We start from the raw sequence: 11,254 nt of genomic DNA, 5'->3' as shown, positions 1-11,254 counted from the left end.
AAGCTATGTTAGGGTTATTTTGAGAAAAATATATCATTATAAGAGGTATTGCATATATATATATATATATATTTTCAGATTTTTTTCTGGTAATTTTTGGAAAAAAATTATGTTGAAATGTTAAGAATGTTGGCATTTTAAGATTGATTTGAGAAAATCATTTTGTGTTGATAATTTTGCAAAGAAATCTGAAAATAAAATTTAATAGTTGTATGGATTGTTTCTACATCATATTATGGTTAGATGATTTATTTTGAGAAATATAAAGTTAATTTTTTTTTATCTTTGATTTGGAATTTATTTTTGAGAAAAATAAATTAATGTTGAGGAATATAGAGTAAATGCTTAAGTAGGAATTATAGAATTGTTTTAGGATTAAAAACTCTAAAAGTGTTATATTTATGATATTTTATAAAAGATGATATGTTGATGATTAAGTTGTGTCCAGTTTTATGAAAATAAAAATGTGAAATGTGAACTTTCAAACTCATAACTTTGAAAATGTTACTATTGGGTATATTTCATAATTTTTAATGTAAATATCATGTTGGTTAAGTAATTTTAGAAAAAGTTGTGAAATTGTTATTGGTAGAGAATTTGGTAAAAATATTACCTCTTTAAATAGCTTGGCATGAAAAATGGTTATGTTTGAGGGATGCGGCATGTAATAAACTTACTAATTTAGTAGATTAAATTACTTTTGATTAAAATGTTATATCCGTTGTGGTTAAAAGTGTGTTATTGAGATTATACCATAACTTTTGACATAGTAGGATAGAAATGATAATATTTAATAAGTAGAGATTTCCTTTGAATTATATATATATTTTTGTAAGATTTAGATAATTTTCGAAATCATCCTTTGATTTGTTTTGAAAATTGATTGTTGATTCAAGAAGATGAGAGATTTTTTTTTGAAAGTGAGTTTACTTTCTTGTTCCTTTTAAAATAGAAATTGAGGGTTTAAACTATGAGGATTGAAGAGAGATGTTTTTGGTGACTTTCTTTCAATAAATGAAGATGAGTGGTTTTGGTGAGAAAACCTAGAAATTGGGGGTTTTTTAATAAAGATGTTGACAATCTTTGAAGATATTGTTATCTTTATTTTGTGTGCCAAAATAAATGATGTTTGAAAAATTATTTATTTATTTACATATATATATATATATATATGATGGTTTTCATGGAATATGAGAATTGTTGAAATTTTGGAAATTGTTGTTCGAAATGTTGATATAGTCTTGAAGTGACTAAATGGTTGAGATTACTCTAAGTGTGAGAATTATGTTGCCCCATGGATGAATTGGAATAAAAGTATTTATATTCATCTTGAGAAATTATATTGAAATAAGAAATGAGAATTTTGATCACAATGGGAATATTGTGTGAAAGTGTTGAAAGTAGAAGAAATATTGCATTGTATTATTAATCATTGTATTAGCATATCAATTCATTTGATAATGATGAACTTTGAAATTCGATTTGAAAACTTTGCATTGAGAAATGAATGTTGGGAAACAAGTTTTCATGAAATGATTTTTGGGTAAATACGGTGGTAAGTCTTGAAAGGTGGTGTAGATGATAGGTGTCGAGCCTTCCTGTTAATATTGGTAAAAATGACAGATTATAGGTGTCGAGCCTTCTAGTTAATATTGGTAAAAATAACAGATTACAGGTGTCGAGCCTTCTAGTTAATACTGGTAAAAATAACAAATTGGTAGTACTTGTATACACTACTTGCAGACATCAGCCTAGGAATTACCTAAGTCGTATTTACCATCTTAGAATTTTATTGAAATTGTTGGATTAATGTGTTTTCAAAATAACATTGTGCGTAAGATTTTCAAAAGATAAGAAAAATATTTTTGAGCATGACATGGCATATGCATTCATCTCATAAGACTGTATAAAATGGATTTGATGAATTGTTTAATTATTTGATTTAATTGATAAAGAGATAATTGAATGAATTGAAAATGATGTCCTGTTGCTATTGAAACATGTTTATTTATTTAAGTTAACTTATTGTGGTTAATTAAATAAATTGGATTTAAGAGATTATGTAATAAAATCATATGGTTTTGACATGATATGATTTCATGTATATGTATGAGTATTTTGGTACCCTCATATCTTTTAATATTTTAATATGAGATTGCTTGGTGAGCTAGTGGTTGCTCACCCCCTGCCTGTACATGTGTACAGGGAATGCTTTTCGGATTTGAAGATCAAACAATGGGTTTTACCATTTCATAAATGTAATGTAGTGATGGATTGTTCTACTTCATTTGTTGTTTGGCTGAGTGCTATTTTTTTTTTTTATATAAAGAGTAGTGTCCTCTATTTTATTGTAAGCCTCAGGGCATTTCTTTTATTTGTATGTAAATGTCATTGTTGTATAACGAGGGAATATGTATATTTAATTATTCATCATTTCATCCAAGGATGAAATGTTATTTGTAAATGAACTTAATTAATGAATATTGGTAATGTTATCTGAGTAATAAAATATGGGACGTGACAGAAATTTTCAATAATATTTTAGGATAAAATATAAGTAAGATAGTAAGGATGCTCTAATATACATACTCTTAAAAATGGTGTATCATATGTATCACTAATTATGCAAATTTTTTTTCGTGATGTCTCATGTTTTGTTTAGTTATGATATATATATATATATATATATATATATATATATATTCTTTTTAGTTATGACTCATAAATATGAAGTTATGTAATTTTCTTCTTTAGTTATAAAATACATGTGGTACACATCCTTTAAGCGGTATGTATTATAGTGTTTCCCCTGCTTAAAACAACTCCTCAGATTTCTAGTTACACATTTCATTAATAAATTATCAGCTCAATTAATAATTTTTAATGACATCAGAAATATATTTTAATTAATAATTCATGTAATCTTATTATTATATAAGAAGAAAGTTATGAATTTTATTTTTTTAATTAATTTTATTAAATAAAAATTGTTGACAAAAAAATATTTGGGCAAATTACATATACCTCCCTCGAGGTTTGGCTAAATTACAGTATAGCAATCCTAGTTCTCCATTCTTTGATTGTTGTATCCAGACTTAGGTTCCGTGGAGTTGGTTGTTGTATATATCTTGTTGTCATCATTTAATTCCATATATTTGAGTTTTAGGATGTATTGGGCGTGTTTTGAACAAGTTGGTTGAGCTTTAGTCCCATTCCTAGTTGTCCAAATTTTTGGCGGTCCGCTCGAGCGGGTCTCTTTGCGCTCGAGCGGAGTTTACACACTTTCAGCATTTTGTGCCTCTGCAAAACTTCTGCAGGTGCGTTTTTCACACTCGAGCGGATTTCCTTACGCTCGAGCGGGCCTCTTGACGCTCCAGCGGGTTTTCAAAGTCTGTAAAAATACAGGAAGAGGGTAATCTACGCTCAAGCGGATTTCCTTTTGCGCTCGAGCGGGTATTTTTGATTTTGTGTCTTGGCGCTCGAGCGGGTCCAATTTTTGTGTTTGACGCTCGAGCGTCCTATTCTCCGCTCGAGCGGGTCATACGTATATCAGATCCCAGCTAAATCATTTTAAATCATTTTTCAATATCCTTTCTCTCTCTTACTTTTCGAAAACCACCATTTGAGAGAACCTCACTCTAAAACCTTAACTTTTCTCTAGGATTTAATCTAGTTAGAGTGATCTCCTACCCTTGAGCCTTTACAAAAAGTGTAGAGCTTGGTGTGGGCTTCCTATCAATCCGAAAATTTCTTGATTTGGAGCACTTCGGGATTCCTTCATCATCTCCTTTGGGTTTCATCTCTTGAGGTAGGGATAACTACTCGTTTATATGATCTTTGACATAAATTTTTAGTCATTTCGATTTAATGTTGAAGTTTGGTGATTTTGGGTGTTAGGGTTTCTAAATGTATAAAGAGGGGTTTGGTTATTTTGACTCATAATGTGTGTCTTGGGTCTTAAAATGATGTTGTTGTTGTTGTTGAGGATATTTGGGACCTTTGGGTCATTGTAGAGAAAAAGGGGGAGAAAACCCTAATTTTTACTATGAATTAATTTATATAATTAATTTGGGAATGTTATGGAATTATGAAATTGAGTTGGGAATAATGAAATTGGCTCATTATGAGGTAGAACGGTGGAGTTGGATTCACTAATCACTCACCTTTGAAATTGTTGATAATTTACCTGTTGGTGCATTTATTATCTATTTAGAAATAATTACTTTGGGCTATCGGTGGAGGATAGTCTTGATTATTGTAGAGACTGCATGATGATTAGGTGAATTAAAACTAATCAAGTTGAGTATTTGAATACATGGGTGCCAAATCCCGCAGACGCAATTTCCGTAAAATGGCAATTCAAAAATATTGATACATGGGTGCCGAATCCCACGGACGCAATTTCTGTAAAATGACAATCCGAAAACATCTATACATGGGTGCCGAGTCCTGCAGATGAAATTTTCGTGAAATGGCCATGAGAAAATAATTACACACGGGTGTCGAATCCCGCGGACGCAATTTTCGTGAAATGGTAGTTTGAAGTATTGATGGCTAGAGATATAGTCTCGCTTAAGTTGTTTGGCCAGGTTCTGAGCCGTGTTTATAAATTGAGTTTTGTTAAGTTAAGGATTATGGAACTGGATTGTACTGTATGTTGGTTTATATGAGTTAAACATTTATCAAATGCTAATGTTTTAGTTATTGCTCATGTTATGTTTAGCATATCTCTATTGGGCGTTGGCTCACCCTATATGGGACATCATTTTCATGTACAAGTGTTATGCCACCTCCAAGGACGTAGCTTGGGAGGCTTGAGGCTGTCAGACTCTTTTTGATATTTTTTGTTGTATTACATGTCTATCAAGCCAAGGGCTTATTTGTGTAGAGTTAGTACTCTCTTTTTTGTAACCAAGTGTTGACTTGAAAAGTTGTAAGCCTATAGGACATTTACTTTTATTGTCAACATGTAATACCTTTTGTAAGAATACTTTGATGATTGTAATATGAAAACTCTTCTATTTATCATGAACGTATGTTATGATGGGTTTATTTTTGAGGGCGTTACAACTTGTTATCAGAGCGTACCGGGTTCGAATACTTTGGGTACGCGGGAAGTGGTTAGTACCACAATGGGTTCGTCTCGCTTGATAGAGACTTAGATGTAGTGTTATATGCTTATGCAATAACATGCTTATGTGACTATTTGGGTATGGGATTTAGTTTCTAGGATGTTGATTGGATCCTTGGGTTTCTGTGAGTCTTGTTGGAAAAGCACTTGATTAATGCTGTTTCTAACCGGAACTCTAGTAACGCCTCGGGACTATCATTATCCAGAAATGAAATTCGTAAGTGCTTATGTGATTATGTGCTTACGTGGTGTGAATTACAATTGTCCATTACATTAGGACACGAGTGTTATAGTTTCGGCACATTTGTGAATGTGCTAATGTTCTTCGTTGCCTTTATTAGGATGTCAGGACGAGGACGTAGTGGTAGGCGAGGTAGGCCTAGGAGGCAGGAAATGCCTATACCGGATGATATTCTGGCGCAGCAGGAGGGTGTTGGTCAGGCCAATATGGCCGAGCCAGTGGGTCAGCAGGCCATGGGTGCCTTAGCCCGCGAGATAGCAGGAGCCATGAGGGAATCCATAGGCATTCTCAGAGCTGAGAATCCAGTGCAAGCCCAGGTTGTTGATGCAGGGCCTTCCTTTCAGAAAAGGGAGTTCTTTCGGTCTAATCCGAATGAGTTTGTTGGGGATCCGAAGGAGCCACTTAAGGCTGATGGGTGGCTAGAGCAGATGACGAAGACGTTTGAGATGATTGGCATCGAAGACGGGGCATTAAAGGTGACCTTGGCATCTTTCCAGCTTAAGGGGGATGCGGGTCAGTGGTGGAAGTTCATGAGGGGTCATATTGGTGGCACATAGGAGGCCTTTGTAGATGCTTTCCAGGAGAAATACTTAGCCCTAGCTGTCAGGGAGAAGCTGAGGGATCGGTTTTGTCAGCTCAAGCAGCTGGGTTTGTCAGTGGCCGAGTTTGAGGCCGCATTTACTAGTTTGTCCAGGTTCGCACCTGAGCTTGTAGCGTCTGAGGAACGCTGTTGCATCGAGTTTGAGAGGAAGTTGAGGCATGGCCTCAAGATGTGGGTTGGGGGATCCATGATCCGGGAGTATGGGCGTCTCGTGGATATCGCGACCCATATGGAGACTATGATGGAGGAGGAGGAGAGGATGAGGGGCTCCAAGAGGAGTCAGGATCGCCAGGGGGATAGTAGGAGGCAGAAGGGTTCTAACCCTCAGTAGTCCCAAAGTGTTTTAGCGAGATCTACCTTTCCAGTACCGGGTTCAGGTTCTGGGAGAGATAGCCAAGGAGACTTTACCTGTTTCAAGTGTGGTCAGCTGGGCCACAAGTCTCCAGCTTGCCCGTAGAGAGGAGGAGGTCAGGGAGCAGCTTCATCTTCGGCTCGACCTTAGAGCCAGGGTCAAGGCAGAGGCCGGTCGTCCTCTTGTTACTAGTGTGGTCAGGCAGGGCACCTGAAGAGGTTCTGTCCACAGTTGGGTGGTACACCCGGTGCGTCTGGTTTGAGACAGACGCAGAGTTCGCAGCCAGCACAGTCTGTTCAGGCCTCGAGGGCCAATCAGGGGGCTTCATCGTCTTAGTCTGTGCACCAGTCTTTTGCTCCGAGGGGTGAGCAGGTAGATCAGGGGCCTACAGGGGGTGTGTATGTTGTTACCGCGCAGGATCTTGTACCGACTCCATCTGTTGTAAGAGGTACGCTTTTGTTTTGCAACTCGGTTGCCAATGTGTTGATTGATACGGGTGCATCTCATTCCTTTATATCTACTGCATTCGCATCTGTTTTGGGATTAGAGTTGGCACAGTTAGCATCTCCTATTTGTATTATATCGCCTGTTGGGGGCGAATTGATTTTGAAACACGGATGTAGAGGTTGTGACATAGAGGTCGCTGACCGCCGACTTTCATTTTCATTTGTAGTTATGGCTACGTCGGGTTTTGATGTTATTTTGGGTATGGACTGGTTATCGTCATACCGGGCAGTTATTGATTGTTACCGCCAGAGGGTCACTGTTTGTACCGTGAGCGGGGATTGTTTCCATTTCTTGGGGGATCGGGCTGGCAGTGTGTTACCACCAGTATATGATCCACGAGGGCAGAGTGAGCTTAGTGGCCTCCTTGCTAGCTTTATGAGTAGTGAGTGTGATGAGACCCAAACTGTACTGCCGAGAGTGGTTTGCGAGTATTCGGATGTTTTTCCCGTGGACCTTGTTAGTTTACCACCACACCGAGAGATCGAGTTCTCTATAGACTTAGTGCCTGGTATGGCACCGATTTCTATGGCGCCTTACCGTTTTGCCCCAGTCGAGTTGAGTGAGTTGAAGATTCAACTCTAGGAATTGCTAGATAAGGGCTTTATTCGCCCTAGTGTTTCGCCGTGGGGAGCACCGGCCCTCTTTGCTAAAAAGAAAGATGGTGCCTTCAGACTTTGTATTGATTACCGGAAGTTGAATCGGACTACGGTTAAGAATAAGTACCCTATGCCTCGTATTGATGATTTGTTTGACCAGTTGAAAGGTTCCCTTTGTTTCTCTAAGATAGACTTGAGATCAGGTTACCATCAGTTGAGGGTTGAGGAGGAGGATATTTCGAAGACGACATTCTGTACGCGGTATGGCCATTATGAGTTTCTGGTGATGCCTTTTGGGCTCACCAACGCACCAGCAGTGTTTATGGACTTGATGAACAGGATCTTCCAGAAATTCTTAGATCATTTTGTAGTCGTTTTCGTGGACGATATTCTGATTTATTTACCGTCTGAGGAGGGGCACGAGGAACACTTCAGAGTTGTGCTCGAGTTGCTTAGAGCCCATAGGCTGTATGCCAAGTTTGGGAAGTGTGAGTTCTGGCTAGAAGAGGTCAAGTTCTTAGGCCATGTGGTTTCCGAGGAAGGGGTGGCTGTTGATACATCCAAGATTGAGGCAGTGCAAGATTAGGCACAGCCTAAGAGTGTTTTTGAGATTCGCAATTTTCTGGGATTAGCGGGGTATTACCGCCGGTTTGTGAAAGATTTCTCTAGACTAGCTTCGCCGTTGACTAGATTGATGCGGAAAGGGGTTAAATTTGTATGGAGTGAGACTTGTGAAAAGTCGTTCCAAGAGTTGAAAGTTAGATTGACCATCGCTCCGATTTTGATTATTTCAGAGAGAGGTTTGGGTTATGCGGTTTATTGTGATGCCTCACGAGAGGGTTTGGGTTGTGTCTTAATGCAAGAGGGGAAAGTGGTAGCCTATGGCTCACGTCAGTTAAAGATTCATGAAAGGAATTACCTTACTCATGACCTAGAACTAGCAGCAGTAATTTTTGCCTTGAAGATTTGGAGGCACTACCTTTATGGTGAGAGATTCGAGGTATTCTCGGATCATAAGAGTTTGAAGTACCTGTTTACACAGAGAGACTTGAATTTGAGGCAGAAGAGGTGGATGGAGTTCATTGAGGACTATGACTTCGAGTTGCACTATCACTCGGGAAAGGCCAATGTTGTGACTGATGCCCTTAGTAGGAAATCTATTAGTGATGTTGCTTGTATAGCCATCCGAGAGTGGGAGATGTTAGGTGCACTTGGCGAGTTTGATTTGCTTCTGGGCGAATCCGTTGAGGCTGCGGCCTTGTTTTCTGTTGTTGCGCAGCTTACACTTGTGACTTGAGTGTTAGAGGTACAGAGAGGTGACCTTAAGGTAGAATACCTCCGAGAGAAGATCTCCAGTGGGAAGGCTGAGAAGGGTTTGACTGTGTATCCCGACCTGAGTGTGAGATACCGAGACCGTCTGTTTGTGCCAAAGTCTTGCCGAGAAGAAGTACTCTGAGAATTTCACTATTCACGCCTTGCGGTACATCCAGGAGGTACCAAGATGTATCGTGATCTAGGTCGCCATTTTTGGTGGGGGGTATGAAGAAGGATATGGCTGTGTTTGTGTCTAAGTGCCTTACTTGTCAACAAGTGAAGGTCAAGCATCAGAGACCAGAGGGTTTGTTGCAACCCCTGCCTATTGCCGAGTGGAAGTGGGAGCGTGTCATGATGGACTTCGTTGTAGGTCTTTCGAGGACTCAGCGGGGTAGTGATGCCATTTGGGTGGTTGTAGACCGGTTGATTAAGTCAGCGCACTTCATTCCTATGTGCGTGAAGGATTCGGTAGATCATCTTGCCGACTTGTATATTCAGGACATAGTGAGGTTGCACGGAGTCCCAATGTCGATCGTCTCAGATAAAGATCCATGTTTTACTGCTAGGTTGTGGCGGAGTTTGCAGAGTGCCTTGGGCACTAGATTGACCTTTAGCACGGCTTATCATCCTCAGACTGACGGACAGTCCGAGCGTACTATTTAGATCTTTGAGGATATGCTTCGAGGTTGTGTCCTTGACTTTAGTGGGTTGTGGGAGAGGCACTTGCCCTTGGTGGAGTTTGCCTACAATAACAGTTTTCAATCCAGTATCGATATGGCACCATTTGAGGCCTTGTATGGTCGACCGTGTAGGTCTCCAGTATGTTGGGCTGAGGTGGGTGATGCACCTTTATTGGGCCTGGATTTGGTGAGGAAAACGACGGAGAAGGTTGAGCTTATCCGTAGGAGGCTTGTCACAGCCCAGAGTCGCCAAAAGAGTTATGCCGACCGTAGGAGGAGGCCTTTGGTGTTTGAGGTGGGTGATCATGTATTTCTGAAAATGTCACCTAGACGGGGTTTGATGAGGTTTGGGAAGAGTGGGAAGTTGTCCCCTCGATTTATCGGTCCCTTTGAGATCCTTGAGAGGATTGGGGAGGTTGCTTACCGTTTAGCTTTGCCACCACAGTTGTCTAGAGTGCATGATGTGTTTCATGTTAGTATGCTTCGGAAGTACGAGCCGGATCCATCGCATGTATTGGATTGGATCGACTTAGAGGTTGACGAGGATGCCTCGTATGAGGAGAGGCTGGTTCGGGTCTTGGATAGGAGGGATCAAGTCTTGCGAGGCAAGACCATTCCCTTGGTAAAGGTTTTGTGGAAACATCACGGAATGGAGGAAGCCACTTGGGAACGTGAGGTTGATGTCCGTAAGAAATATCCAGACTTGTTTGTAAATGTTTAACCATGTATTGGGATTTTGTAATAGTGATGAACTTTAAGAGCATCAAATATGTCTTGAGATTGTAAAACATTGTATATGTTTTGACTTATGGAAGTATGTTGAAACTTACTTTGAAATGGAAGTTTAGTGTAACATTGCATATGTTGAATGTATTGTAGAAATGGAATTATATCATGAACATTGAATATGATATAGAATTGTGAAATATGTGTTGAAATTGGTAAATTTCAAAGGAAAGCATGCTAATGATGCATGTTGAGTGTATACTGTGAAATGCCTTTTGAATAGAGATGGAATGACCGGTATTGGGTCAAGTTGATGAATGTTGAGTTGTAATACTATTGAGAATTGAGAAAATCATGTTTTTGAAAACTTGTACTTAATTTCGGGGACGAAATTCCTTAAGAGAGGAGGTTATAGCGATCCCGGTTCTCCCTTCTTTGATTGTTGTATCCGGACTTAGGTTCCGTGGAGTTGGTTGTTGTATATATCTTGTTGTCATCCTTTAATTCCATGTATTTGAGTTTTAGGATGTATTCGGCGTGTTTCGAACAGGTTGGTTGAGCTTTAGTCCCATTCCTAGTTGCCTAGATTTTTGGCGGTCCGCTCGAGCGGGTCTCTTTACGCTCAAGCGGAGTTTACACACTTTCAGCATTTTGTGCCTCTGCAAAACTTCTACAGGTGCGTTTTTCATGCTCGAGTGGATTTCCTTACGCTCGAGCGGGCCTCTTGGTGCTCCAACGGGTTTTTAAAGTCTATAAAAATACTGGAAGAGGGTAATCTACGCTCAAGCGGATTTCCTTTTGCGCTCGAGCGGGTATTTTTGATTTTGTGTCTTGGCACTCGAGCGGGCCTTTTTGCGCTCGAGCGGGTCCAATTTTTGTGTTTGACGCTCGAGCGTCCTATTCTCCGCTCGAGCGGGTCATACGTATATGAGATCGCAGCTGGGTCATTTTAAATCACTTTTCAACATCATTTCTCTCTCTCTTACTTTTCGAAAACCACCATTTGAGAGCACCTCACTCTAAAACCTTAACTTCTCTCTAGGATTTAATCTAATTAGAGTGATCTCCTACCCTTGAGCCTTTACAAAAAGTGTAGAGCTTGGTGT

The sequence above is a fragment of the Camellia sinensis genome, unplaced genomic scaffold, assembly GCF_055761805.1.
Source record: "Camellia sinensis isolate YWXY unplaced genomic scaffold, ASM5576180v1 Unanchor1, whole genome shotgun sequence".
Taxonomy (NCBI): Eukaryota; Viridiplantae; Streptophyta; class Magnoliopsida; order Ericales; family Theaceae; genus Camellia; species Camellia sinensis.
The sequence above is the reverse complement of the archived record's forward strand: the minus strand, read 5'-3'. Positions refer to the sequence as shown.